Source organism: Ochotona princeps, chromosome Y (assembly GCF_030435755.1).
Source record: "Ochotona princeps isolate mOchPri1 chromosome Y, mOchPri1.hap1, whole genome shotgun sequence".
Lineage (NCBI taxonomy): Eukaryota > Metazoa > Chordata > Mammalia > Lagomorpha > Ochotonidae > Ochotona > Ochotona princeps.
The window spans coordinates 7,330,540-7,341,976 of NC_080866.1; the positions used below are offsets into that span (position 1 = coordinate 7,330,540).

The 11,437-nt window shown below is 47.4% G+C and overlaps 1 pseudogene; it reads right to left on the reverse strand.

Moving 5' to 3' along the window:
• Positions 1-6,049: 6,049 nt before the first annotated feature.
• On the reverse strand, positions 6,050-8,771 carry LOC131478697 (uncharacterized; annotated as a pseudogene).
• Positions 8,772-11,437: the final 2,666 nt, after the last annotated feature.

The window sequence follows — 11,437 nt, forward strand, 5'->3', positions numbered from 1 at the left end:
CACCAGTGAAGAAGTCATTGCCATATGCTAGGGTGCTGAGCCTGCTGCCACCGTGGTTTTGGAAGGAGAAGCTTCAACGTGGAGGGACAGTCACAGTCAGAGAAATGCCAAAAAGTAGGATCTTTCTATAGAGGTCGAGGGAAAACCCACAGTCAGAGAATAGCACGTTCCCAGCCTCTGCCTGCCTGGCTGGGACAGAGCCCCCACACTCCACAGAGCTGGCCTCTTATCCATATAAAGGCAGCAAGAGTTTCTGCTATAAATCCCATCTTGTCATTTACCAGAGGTCACACACCAGTGAGTGGCCCTTCAAGTGTGAGGACTGCAACAAGGGCTTCGTGCAATCCTCCCACTTTCTCTTCCACCAGCAGATCCACACTGGCAAGAAGCCATTTGTGTGCCTCGGCTGTGTGTATTCTCACACAAAGCCAGCCTGGTCACCCTTAGGTGCATACACACAAATAGACGTGGTCGTACATCTTCAAGTACTGTGGCCTGTGCTTCAGCAACAAGGGTAACCTCAATGTGCACTACTTCATCCACACCAACATGAAGCCCTAGTGCTCTGAGATCTGCAGCCAGTCCTTCCTGCAGCTGAGCACTTTAAAGCGACACCTCAAGATCCACCTGAGGGCCGTGCCCCCTGTATAGGAGCCATAACTGGGCAATATAATGGCAGGCAGTTTCAGCATTTCAGCAGGCCTCCTGCTGCCACACACTCATTTCCCTTCTGGCCTCTCTTGTGACTTCTCAAAGCTGCCAGTCAACTCATTCATGGGATTCCTGGTTGAGAAGGCCCATCACACTCCTACCACCTTGTTTCCAGCTGAAAGGACCTCTCCAAGAAAGGTAGCCAGTGCCTAGGACAAACGTAGATGTGTCGTTTTAACTGTGTGAAACTCAGCTTGGGTTGAGCATTGTACTGGGTCTCATTCCTAGCAGATTTACAGCAAAAATTGAGCAGAAAGTAGAGATTCCTAAAATTAAAAAAAAAAAAAGTTTTGCTTGGTTCTCACTTGCTGTTGGCTTGCACAGAGTGTCTTGTTATATCAAGATCCCTCTCCCCAGCTGCACATTTTTATAATAGGATGGATGTGGATGTGTCTGTCTGTCTCTTATTTCCCACCTTGCTGTGGGCTAAGGACTTGATTAGCACTCATTAAGCTGAGCATTAACAGGAAATGAGCTTGAGGTGTTAAATCTGAGTGGGCAGTGGCCAGGGGCCCCACGCTCCTGGACGAATGGAGCCCTCGGGCAGACACGAGACAGGAGACCAAGACATGCAATCACGCATGAGGCAAGGTTTATTTCACACGGGCCCGTGGACGCTCCCGCCCGTTCGAGCAGGGAGTCGCCCCAAGTTGCACAAGCTGGGTCTTTTTGTAGGATATGGGAAGCAGGAAGCGAGGTTACAGAAACAGATGCATGGTTACAGGGATCCCATTGGCACATTTGCATAACACTAGGCTATGATTGGTACGGGAGCTGTCCCTGCTTAAAGCAGTCTTTAAGAATGGTTCAATGTCTGAGAAATGGAAATTTGTCTCTTTTGTAAAATAGAAACTTGGGAAACTGAAACTTACTGTTCCAAGCTTTTGGAAAGCATCCAACAGCTCCTGGCTCTCTATCTTGCAAGGTCTTCTCCCTGCAGGCATCCTATTGACCCTTTTTCTGCTGGAGCTAAATTTGGGCTCTTTATCCCCCCTCCCCTTTTTTTGGGCATGAGGCAAATCATTGACTCAAGTTGCTTCTTGTTCTTGCCTGAGGGTTTGATACTGCTTTGTTAGTATAGAAGTTTGGATCACTGACAACCTTTTTCTCATGAACCATACCAGTCTATTGATAACGTATGGACCAATGGCTAGGAGCAAAAACAAAATGATGAGTGGTCCCAGTAGCAAAGAGATTAAGGTAGTCAGCCCGGGTGAGCAGTTAAACACTCCTTCAAACCAGCCCTGTTGGACCTCAAATTCTCTCTGTTTCTGGTCCAGTCTTTTTCTCTGTTTATTTAATGTCTCAGTAACTACGCCTGTCTGATCCGTATGAAAACAACACTTTTCTTTTAGGGCTGCACACAATTCTCTTTTTTTTAGAAAAAGCAGGTCTAATCCTCATCTATTTTGTAACACTATTTTAGACAAGGAAATTAGAGAGTTCTTGAGGACCCGTACTTACTTTTTTAGAGCCTTTAAATTTTCATCCATCGCCTCATGGAGGAATTGAATCTGGTCTGTACGGTGCAGGGCTGTTGTCCCGGTTTCTATTCTGGTTGTGACTCCTCTTGCCTCTAATAAAATGGTTAAGGTCAAGGAAACAGGCTCTCATTTGATCCGGTTGGGATGCTCATAGGCTGTAAGAATAGCATCAGAGGAATAGTAAGTCATCCTGGGCCACAGTCGTACAAGCACACAAAAATCACTGGTAAGATTAAGAATCCTAGCTGAAACACAAGGGGTTAACTCGGTGTTACAAGCCCAATAGGTTCCTTCAGGTGGGGTCAAGTAATAATCTCTAGGCCTTACCTGGAGGGAGGCACTGCAAAGACTCAGTCTCCTAGGTACATTACTAATACATAACCCTTTACTGTGACTTTAGTCAGAGTCAGCTCATGATCCCACACAGAGTAGGCTGGGGGAGTCGAAGAGTGGGTGGAAGGCTCTAGACTCACAGCGATGCCTTCATAATAAGGAGGACTTGGGCTTAAACACAGCCAACAGCTTTAGCTCGATTGGGATCTGATGCATTCAAAGCTAAATATGCCCCCTTGATTAATTTCAACAGGCGATTTCCGGTGTCTCTGGGAGTAGGGGGTGAAGTAACAGCTATGCTGGGAGTGGAAGTGGGTGGTGCTGGAGGAGGCTCATGTAATCTGGATGGGCCCCTCTGATCTGCCAAAATGAAGTTTGGTCCAATGGACTGTGGGAGCCCTTGATTTAGGTGCAGTTTGATCTTGAAGAGAAACCCTTGATCTTCCCCTGATTTGTACAGACGTAGTTCCCAGGTTCTACCTGTCAGCCATGGCAAATGGCTTTCTTTACCTTTGGAGGTGAAGGTGACATTTAATTGATTACAAGATGAGGGATTAAAAGTAGCCCTGGTCACTTGTATGTAGTCATTACTTGTCTTAGGTATCCAGTATCCTGTCCCTGTAGTTTCACATCCCCATGTTTTACAATAGTAGGACTCTGTACCCTCACAAGCAGGGCGTCTGCAGTCCTCTCGAGGACACACATAAAAAGGTTCATCTCAAAGGGACCGCCTGAGCATGGGGTTATAACAGCGGGCTAGGTTAGGGAGAAAGCCCGAAGGACCCCGCCCTCTGGGATGAGAAGGGCAGAATGTCGAGGCTGAGGCAGGGTTTTTATCACTGGCACCCCAATTCTCTAGGCCGGCTACTAGCCGGCAAAGATCAGGGTATAAATTTGATCACCAAGTTCCTATGGGATGTCGGTCTGACTGCACCTTCCATGCTACCTTACTGGTAGCAGAAATCACCTGCCAAGTTTGTAATTGCGGCAGGTGGGGGCTACTGCGCACAAAAGCAAAGTAGAAAATTAGGCACGCGATAGTCTTATCTTTAAGGGGTTTTGAGTGCACTGGACTTTTCATTGCCAAGGTGGAATGCTGGCATCCGGGGATTCAGGTCTGCTTGCCTTGATGTGAGAAGCGTGGATCCATGACACAATTCCGTCTACCTTCAAAGCGGTGGGAATAGTGAGGACAGTGTAGGATCTTTTCCAACGCGGTTCCAGCGTCCTGGACTGGTGCCGGCGAACCCAGACAGTGTCACCAATCTTATAGGGGTGTGGCACTGTAGGGGATGTCTGGGCGTCCTGATAGGCAGAAGCTAGGGGCCTCCAGATGTCCTGATGCACCAGCTGTAGCGCCCTTAGATGTGCCTGGAGTGGCGTCTCCTGAGTCTGGTTAGAAATGAAATCATTACAAAAATTTATAAGGGGAGTGGGTGCACCATATAAAATCTCGAATGGGGTTAAGCCATGCGGGCCAGGGGTGTTTCTGGCCCGGTAGAGTGTTAATGGCAGGGACTGTACCCAGTCTTTAATGCTGGTTTCAAGTGTTAATATGGTTAGAGCCTCTTTGATTGTTCTATTCATTCTTTCTACCTGTCCTGAGCTCTGGGGTCGATATGCACAATGAGGTTTCCAATTGATCCCCAGTGTCTTGGCCACTGACTGACTTACCAGGGAGACGAAGGCAGGCCCATTGTCCGTCTCTGTTATCTGTGGCATTTCATATCATGGGAAGATGTTTTCTGGTAGCTTCTTAACCACCCATTGGCTGTCTCGTTCTTGGTGAGAAAGGCTTCTGTCCATCCTGAGAAGGTGTCTACAAAGACTAGAAGGTATTTGTAACCATACATCCTTGGCCTAATTTCAGTGAAGTTTATTTCCCAATGTTCTCCTGGCCTACGCCCCCTTAGTCTAACTCCCAACACCGGCCTTTCCCAGCTGGGGTTGACAAGGGTGCAGGCATTGCAGTTATCAACAGTCTTTTGCAAGAGTGCCGTTTTACATGGGATGTAGATGGCTACCTCTTCTCGTTGTAAAACTGACTTCATCGTTTTGACGCCTAAATGAGTGAGTCTGTGAATTTGGTTAATTAACTGCTTGGCCACCACAAGGGGCATCACACGTCTGTTTTGATGAACCCAGACCTCTTTCTCTGGGTCGTAACTGGCCTGTAGTCCTTGGACTATATCCAGGTCTTGCTCTGAATACTCCCATCTGGGTTGGGCCTCTGGAGTCTCAGAGCAGGGATCTCTGGTGACTAGGACCTGAGGCCCCGTTGTCGCCTCTTGAGTCGTAGCATCCGTTAAACAGTTTCCTTTCACCACCAGGCTATCTCCTTTTTGATGTCCTGGACAGTGTACGATACTTAAGTCCTTTGGAAGAAACAAAGCTTTTAACAGTTCAATAATTTCCTGTCCATTTTTAACAGCTCTTTCCTCAGACGTTAACAGCCCTCTCCTCCTCCTCCACCCATGAATGTGGGTGGTAGCAAAGGCGTATCTACTGTATGTGTATACATTGAGTCTCTTACCTTCTGCCAGTAGAGGGCTTTCATCAAGGCAATTAGCTCTGCTTGTTGGGCTGACGTCCCTTGCGGTAGGGCACCAGCCCAAATTACCTGAGAATTGGTAGTCACCGCTGCTCTGGTCCTCCATTCTCCATTGGCGATGAAGCTACTCCCATCAGTGAACCAGGTGAAATCAGCTCCCGACAGAGGCTGGTCCAGCAGGTCTGGTCGGGTGCCATGAACTTCGGCCAGGACTTGCTGACAATCATGAGGATCGCTGGTGGCCTCATGGGGTGTTGGCAATAGGGTGGGAGGGTTGAGGGTAGTGACTGGCCCAAACCAAATTCTATTAGTATCCAACAGCATCTACTGGTAGTGAGTCAGTCTAGCATTGGATACTCATCTCTCCGGAGGCTGTCGAGTGAGGGATTCAACAGCGTGGGGCATCAACACAGTCAGGGGCTGCCCCAAGGTCAGTTTGGTGGCATCCTTGACAAGCACTGCCACTGAGGCCACCATCCTGAGGCACGGGGGCCATTCAGCAGCCACTGGGTCCAGTTTCTTGGATAACTAGGTGACAGGGCTCCTCAAAGGTCCAAGTCTTTGAGTAAGGACTCCCTTGGCATATCCCTCTCGCTCATTCAGAAAGAGTTTGAAGGGCTTGGTTAGGTCAGGGAGTCCTAATGGCGGGGAAGAGAGCAATTCCTTTTTGATCCTAACTCCCCCTGCTGCTCTGGGGTCCATTCAAAGGGAGTCTCAGATTTTAGCAGTGGGTACAGGGGATCCGCCAGTTCAGCGAACCCTGGGATCCACAATTGGCAGAACCCGGTGGTGCCAATGAATTCTCGCAATTGGCGGTTCTGAGGCACGGGGATGTTGCAAATAGTTTCTTTCCGTGCCTCAGTTAGCCACCGTTCTCCTTCTTTTAGCTTGTAACCTAAGTAAGTCACTTTCTGTTGGCAAATCTGGGCCTTCTTGGCTGAGGCCCGATATCCCAAATGCCCCAATGTCTCTAAAAGAGTTCCTGTGCCCTCCTCGCATTTTTTTCTGACGAGGCAGCTAAACGTATGTCATCAACATACTGGAGAAGAAACAGATGGGGGTTTCTTACCCGATAGTCTGCGAGGTCTCGATGTAGCGCCTCGTTGAACAGAGTAGGGCTGTTCTTGAAGCCTTGAGGCAAACGAGTCCAAGTCAATTGTCCTGAAATACCCATTTCCGGGTCCTGCCATTTGAACCCGAACAGAGGCTGACTCTGGGGGCTCAGTCTTAAACAAAAGAAAGAGTCTTTCAAATCCAACACTGTATACCAAATATGAGTAGGCGGCAGGGTGCTGAGAAGATTATAAGGATTTGGAACTGTCGGGCGCATCTCTTCGACCCTCTTATTAACCTCCCATAGATCTTGCACAGGCCTAAAATCATTAGTACCAGGTTTCTTGACTGGCAACAGAGGGTTGTTCCAAGGGGAATGGCAGGGAGTCAGAATCCCCTGATTTAGGAGTCTCTGGATGTGAGGTCGTATCTCTTCATGGGCCTCACGGGTCATTGGATACTGTCTCACTGCAATCGGCACCGCCGATGTCTTAACACTTATTATGAGGGGAGGTTGGTACACGGCCATCTCCATTCCCCTAGTCTTTGCTAATGCCAATGGATATTTAGTCAACCACATATTCTGTGAGTAAATAGTCATGGTCATTGAGTGGTCAGGTTTATCATGCAATCAATATTCCTCTTCCAAGCTCAGAGTTAGGACCTGCAAGGGGGCTCCCTCTGGACCAGTAACTGTAGCCCCAACTTTTTCAAAATGTATCTGGGCTTTTAACTTTCCCAATAAGTCTCTTCCCAAGAGTGGGTATGGGCAGTCAGGTACATGTAAAAACGAATGAGTAACTCTTCCTGATACCAATTGTACCTTTTTCTCAGTTGTCCATCGGTATTGCTTTCCCCCAGTGGCTCCCTGCACCCATGGCGTTCGGTTACTTAGAGGCCCACGCTTCTGATTGAGCACCGAGTGTTGAGCCCCTGTGTTTACTAAGAAGGTTACTGGCTGCCCCCCTACTTGCAAGGTTACCCTGTGCTCAGGGGGAGGCTCCTTGCCCCGACTTTCCTAGTCTTCATCCAAAGCTAAAACTCGAGAAGACTGATTCATCTCTTTCCGTCGTTCCTTTGCTTTCACTTTGGGGCAATTTCTGGCCCAATGCCCCGTCTCCTTGCAATAGGCACACTGGTTTCGATAGTCTCTAGGCCTGCCCATCTCCTGGTGCCTGTCTGTTCTCCCTGCACTTGAATTCCTATTTTCCACTACTGTGGCCAAGAGCCGGCTAAATTCCTTATCGCGCTTTCTCTCTCTCTCTTCTCTGCTTCTTTTCGCAACCTCTCCTCAAGCAACTCTGCTCCTTCTTAAGCCTCTCTTCCTTTTCTTCAGCCGTTTCTCTCTTATTGAAAATCTTCTCAGCTTCCTTTAATAAGTCAGTCAGGCTGTATCCTTGCAAATTTTTTAATCGCTGTAACTTATTCCGAATATCTGGCGCTGACTGCCAAATGAAGGCCATTGCCACATTTACTGCTTGCTCTTAACTATCAAGATTAAATGGTGTGTACATGCGATAGGCTTCCTTTAATCTCTCTAAGAAACCCGTCAGGGTCTCCTCTGGCCCTTGAATCACTTGCTTTACCTGCGCCAAATTGGTCAGGCGTCACCCGGCACTTTCGAGGCCAGCTATGAGAATCCGGCGAATACAGACGTAGGTGTCCCCTACCTTGATCTGTGTGAAAATCCCAATCTGGACGCGTCAGAGGCAATGCCTCATCAATTTCATTGGGAAGCTGAGTGGGCCAGCCATCGTCCCCCGGAACATTTTTCCAGGCTTCCATGAACACCTTTGTCTCTCTTCAGAGGTTAACAAGATCTGTAAAAGCTGCTGGCAATCCTCCCACGTGGGCTGGTGGGTCAGCAGAATAGATTCAATTAACCCTGTCAGTGTATAAGGATCCTTGGAAAAAGAAGGGTAATTCTGTTTCCAATTATAAACATCAGACGCAGAAAAAGGCCAATACTGCCAGGGACCCTTGGCGCCTCCCACCTGACGCAACGGAAGGGTCACTGACACTTTTCCTGGAACAGTTTCCCTCCTCTTTTTCAGCCTGCCTGCCATGGGTGAGTTGGGCAGCAATTTGGTGGTAGTGTTTGCCGCCACTGGTGCCGATGGCTCCGGTCGCTCTGCGGCCCTTGGCAGAGGCTGAGCCGCCTTTGGGGCGGCAGGCTGTTCAGGAGGGACCTGGTAAGGAGGGGGTTCCTCATTCAGCAAATCAGCTAGTGAGATGTCATCTTGGGGAAGGACCGCCTTAACAGAGCCTTTAACTACAGTGGAGTATAAAGAAGAAATATTTCCCAATGGCCCTCTGGCTCTCTCCTGTCCTGTTGGGAGAAGTGGAGACACCCAGGAAGGGGGATTAGTGGCAAGGTTCTCCCACACAGTTACATAAGGGATCTGATCCAGATGGCCTCGGGGACTCTTGTCATAGATTCGGTCCTTACCCTGTAAAATAATGGATAGATTAAAAATTCCCTCTCATGGCCATCCGACATCGAATGATGGCCATTCAGCTGCACAAAGGGTCGTCCATTTCTTCTTTTTCACATCCGTGGAGAGGCTGTGGCTCCGGTCACGGACCTCACTCCAGTGATCTAGGGAGAGGCTCAGGGGAGTTGTGAACTTTTGACCCATTTTAACACATACACACTTCTTATTTATCAAACTTCACACACTGCAGGCAACATACACAGGCCTTCCTCACACACACACACACAGCACGCTTACTCATTCACACAGCACCAGCGCCTCCACAGAATACACGGGGAGTTCAACCAAACTCCATTCCTGGACAACAAATGTACCCAAAAACAGCAACAACAAGGAAGAAAGAAAAGGAAAAAAAAAGATGTGGCCACCACACGAAGCTTGTAGGCTTCCACACGAAGCCCAAAGGCTTCCACTCCCATGGGGTGTCCCCCAGGGTGGAGAGAGAGAAGTCCGAGTTCATCAACTCCTTCTCAAGTCTCCCCCCCACACCTCATCGGAGGCCACACGGATCCATCAGGAAAACACCAAAGCCCAAGTCTTTCAATATCACAAAGAGATGACCAAAGACCAAGACCCTCAATATCACCAAGAGATCACCAAAGACCAAGTCTAACAATACCACAATAAGGAACAACAATAAGGGACAACAGAAAGTGATTGACTGCAGTCACAGCCTTATCTCCTGTTGGCCAGCTGACCTTGGGTACGGCAGAGGGTCCCCAAATCTTGGTGGGACCTCCAAATGTTAAACCTGAGTGGGCAGTGGCCAGGGGCCCCTCGCCCCTGGACGAATGGAGCCCTCCAGCAGACACGAGACAGGAGACCAAGACATGCAATCACGCATGAGGCAAGGTTTATTTCACACGGGCCTGTGGACGCTCCCGCCCATTCGAGCAGGGAGTCGCCCCAAGTTGCACAAGCTGGGTCTTTTTATAGGATATGGGAAGCAGGAAGCGAGGTTACAGAAACAGATGCATGGTTACAGGGATCCCATTGGCACATTTGCATTACACTAGGCTATGATTGGTACGGGAGCTGTCCCTGCTTAAAGCAGTCTTTAAGAATGGTTCAATGTCTGAGAAATGGAAACTTATCTCTCTTTTGTAAAATAGAAACTTGGGAAACTGAAACTTACTGTTCCAAGCTCTTGGAAAGCATCCAACAGCTCCTGGCTCTCTATCTTGCAAGGTCTTCTGCCACTCGTTATCTCACAAGGTCTTCTGTCTGCAGTCATCCTATTGACACTTTTTCTGCTGGAGCTAAATTTAGGCTCTTCAGAGGCTAAAAGCACCTTGTCTAATAGGACTCAATAGCATCCTATTGTTATGTTACAGGGCTTGAGGGAAAGAGTATATAAGGGAGGCTGGATAGAGACTTCCACCATCACGGTTCTCCTGTAGGTGTCTCATCCCCAGACCCTGACTGTGTCCACGTTACTGGCTCTGTTGACCAGAGCAAATGGTGCCTAACATGTGGCGTGGCACAAGGGAAAATCTGAGGGAACCCTATATTGCTAGTTAGGTCTTTTTCCATCTATGGGCTATTTGCATACACTATGGCTGTTGATTTTTGTTCATTAATTTTGTATCCTGCCATTCTGCCGAACTCTCGAATAAGATATAGCAGTCTCTGTATTGAGTCTCTTGGCTCTTCTATGAAGAGAAGCATGTCATCTGCGTGTAGTGAGAGCTTGACTTCTTCGATTCCCATTTAAATTCCTTTGATTTATTTTTCTTGTCTTATGGCCTCAGCGAGTACCTCTAGGACTATGATGAATAGCAGCAGAGAAAGTGGACATCCTTGTCTTGTTCCAGATCTCAGTAGTAAGGGTTCCAGTTTTTCTCCATTCAGTATGATGCAGGCATTGGGTTTTTCATATATTGCTTTGATTATGTTGTTAATTTTTCCATCTATGCCTACCTTGGTTAGGGTTTTTAGCAGTAAGTGGTGGTGGATTTTGTTGAAAGCTTTTTCTGCATCTATTGATACTATAATATGGTTCTTGTTTTGCAATTTTTGGATGTGGTGTATCACATTTATGGATTTCCTTATGTTGAACCATCCCTGCATTCCAGGGATGAATCCTACTTGATCCAGATGAATGATCTGTCGGATGACTTTTTTGAATTCTATTGGCTAGGATTTTGTTGAGAATCATAGCGTCGATGTTCATCAGAGAAATTGGTCTGTAGTTTTCCTTCTCAGTTGGGTTTCTGTCGGGTTTTGGGATTAAGGTAATGTTGGCTTCAGAGAATGAGTTTGGAAGAGTTGCCTCTTTTTCTATTGTATTGAAGAGTTTGTAGAGGATTGGGGTCAGTTCTATTCAGAATGTTTTGTAGAATTCTGCAGGGAAGCCGTCTGGGCCTGGGCTTTTCTTTCTTGGGAGATCTTCAATCACTGATTCAATCTCTGCTTCAGTTATGGGTTTGTTCAGGTCGTTTGTTGCCTCTGGGCTAAGTTTTGGCAAGTTGTATAAGTCTAAGAACTTTTCCATTTCTTGGTGGTCTTCTGATTTGTTGGAGTATAGTGCTTTGTAGTAATTTCTGATTATGTTCTTGATGGTTGCAGTGTCTGTTGTTATGTTGCCTTTTTCATCTTTGATGCTGTTAATTCTTGCTTTCTCTTTTTTCTTTTGTCAGTCGGGCCAGCGGGGTGTCTGTTTTGTTTATCTTTTAAAAAAAACAGCTTTTTGATTCTATGATTTTGTGTATTTTTTTTTATTTCTATCTGGTTGAATTCCTCCCTTGTTTTGATGATTTCTTGTTTCCTGTTGTGTGTGGGGTTCTTCTGCTGCTGTTTTTCAAATTCCT